Source organism: Tupaia chinensis, unplaced genomic scaffold (assembly GCF_000334495.1).
Source record: "Tupaia chinensis unplaced genomic scaffold, TupChi_1.0 Scaffold149501_1, whole genome shotgun sequence".
In the NCBI taxonomy this organism is placed as follows: domain Eukaryota; kingdom Metazoa; phylum Chordata; class Mammalia; order Scandentia; family Tupaiidae; genus Tupaia; species Tupaia belangeri.
In genome coordinates this window covers 3,745,526-3,748,494 of record NW_006209345.1, presented here as the reverse complement: position 1 = coordinate 3,748,494, position 2,969 = coordinate 3,745,526, and positions in this window count along the sequence as shown.

The following is a 2,969-nucleotide window of genomic DNA, read 5'->3' as shown; positions in this document are numbered from 1 at the left end:
TGCCCTCCCCCGAGGCGAGTGCTGCCGCGGCATTGTGGCTGGCTCCCGACCCCCACCTCGCAGCACCTTCCGTGTGGGTGTACCCCCACAACCCTGCCTTCCGGTCCTTGTCAGCCCGGGTCACCTCTTGGCCGCCAGGTGCCCCCCTGACCCCGCCAGCCTGCGGGCTCGCTCTCCGCAGTCTGGACACTCTACCTTTGTCCTTATTTTGCTTGTTGTCCAAATTCCATGTTGTTGAAACATGCAATCCTCTCTCTAATATCACTCACCGGGATTCGGCCTCTGTTTTTCCTTTTCAAATCTTCCTCTTTGGGCACCTCCGGTCCATCTCCTTCAAGCATTTCTCTCCTCCGTGCCCCCTCTCTGTTGCCCTCCTTCGGGTAGGTAGGCTGGCTCTCTTTCCCAGAGCATCTCCATGGTCGTGTGGAGATTGGCCTTGTCACAAATCAGATTCTCGGAACAGTCAAAGCACAGCAGTCTCTCAGCTCCTCTCATTTATCAACCAGGAGAATTCTGGCCTAGTCACTGTCTTGAGGGGGATGGGGGTGGAGACAGACATTTCTAGGCCTGGCGCAGCTGGGTTTCTCCTCGGTTTATAAGCGGCCAGTGGTCTAAGGTTTAAGGTCATTAACCAAGGTGAACTGCTATCTGCTTAGGAGAGGAAGGAATTATGCCTAAATCATAACAAACTTATACACGCTAGGCGGGGGCTAAGAGTGCCTTATCTCACGTGACGCCCCCACCCCCACTCCAGATCTGGAGATAGGCACTGTACCTCCCGAGTAGAAAAACTAAGCTCAGAGATGAACTAGTAACAGGGTGGGCTTTGTACAGAGCATTAGGTTATATACTTGAAGATGTGGGCCGGTTTCTACCTGGGACATGCTTGAAAAGGACAAGAAATGGCAACTTGAAGAAAGGGCTTCCAGCTAATTATTGGCTTTAAGGTTTTATAATAGCATGGGGTCCAGCATGGTGGTTAAGGGAGCTGGACTCCCACATGGCTGACCATGGTTTGAGTCCTGGACCTGGCAGCTTGCTTTCTCACTTTCTCTCTCTCTCTGTCCCTCTCGTGTCAAATTAAAATAAATAAATAAAGTTAAACTTTAAAAGAAGTTTTATAATAGCTTTATGAGTGACTGCATTTTAGGATTTTGCTATGCAAACTAAAATGTATGAAATTGAAATATTGTACTTTCCAGATTTTTTTTTTTTTGAGAGGTTTTTGCTATAGGGCACATGTGCTCGCCAGGAAGACAGAAAGAGACAGAGAGACAGAAAGCGAGAAATCACCCCCCCCAGAGGGGATGGCCACGCTGCAATCCCTTCTCCTCCATTCTCCTCTCGGGATCTTGGGCATGCACGCACACGTGCCCGGCATGAGTTTAAGCCACCAGGTCCGGGACTTGAACCACAGTCGACTACATGAGAGTTCAGCAGCATAGCCATTACGCTAACTGCTGGTCCCATTTTCCAGATATGATATTGCCAGAGTGAAATTGTTTTAAATGCACCTGAAATATTTTCAAAGTTAAAAAAAAAAACTACCAATCCTATTAATAGTTTTGTCATTTCATCTGTCTGGCCTTGGTTTTCTTAGTCTATAAAATAAGAAAGGGGAGTGGGAGAGTTGCACTAAGAGATTACTATGAAGTTCTCATCTAGCTGTGATATTGGTGTTTCTACTACTAAGCTGGAACTCAGATACTGGGGTGCGTATCTCACCTTTAGCTGTAATTTAGGCTATTTGTTATATATATATAATTTATTTAATTTTATTTATTATTATTTAAAATTTTGCTATAGGGCATGCATGGTTACCAAAGAGAGATGGGGGGAGGGGGGAGAGAGAGAGAGAAAGTCACAAAGTCACCAGGTCCAGGACTCGAACTGTGGTCAACCATATTTTTAACAGTCACTGCTTCAGGCAATCAAAGAAGCAAGTACATAGGCAACAGCTCTTTCTTTGAGAGGTAAGATATATATTAGTAGGATCATGGGAAAGAAGGCACCAAGGTATGCATAATGACCAACAAGGAAATAGTCAGGGACAGTAAAGCTGATGGGATGGGAATGAGCTGACTTGTCAAAGGAATCAGAAACATTGAACTGCTGCTACTGTGTATATATATAAACCTCTCTAATGGGAACCCACGGTCTCAACAATAAGCTATTAGATCACGACTCAACTAGAAATTGAGAATATTAGATCTAGTGATAAGCATAATATCTTTTGTAGAGTCATTTCCCATTTTCAATAATACTTCAAAAAGATTTGTAAGGTAAACATTCTCATTCTTAGGCCATGGTCTAGTGGTTAAGGGAGCCAGATCCCACATGACCGATTGTGGGATTGGAATCCCAGCTATGGTGGCTTGAAAAACACTCCTAGTGGGGCCAGCAGGTGGCATGATGGTTAAGGTATTGTACTCCTTCATGGCTGACCATGGTTTGAGTCCTGGACCTTGATTCCTCGTTTTCTCTCTCTCTGGTGAGCACACATGCCCTATAGCAGATTTAAAAAATAATGATAATAAAATTAAATAAATACTTCTTAAAAAAAGAAAGAAAGAAAGAAAAAGGAAGATAAACACTCCTGGCAGGTATGTCCTGAATCCTGACAGGATGGAGAAATGGAGAAGAAAGGCATCACTATGCCCCATTCTGGGAGTGCACTCTCCCTCCTCCCTCTATCCTTCTGTCTTTGGTGGGTGCATAAGCCTTCTGGCAATTAAAAAAAATTTTTTTAAAGACTTACTTACTTTATTTGTTATTATTGTTATTATATTTAATTTGACCAGAGAAAGACAGAGAGAGAAAAAGGGAAAGTGAGAAAACAAGCTGCCAGGTCTGGGACTCGAACCACAGTTGGCCATGTAGGAATCCAACACTCCAACCACTATGCCATCCACCAGCCTCACCCCCCCCCCCAATTTTTTTTTTAGAGGTTTTTGCTATATGGGGTGGTG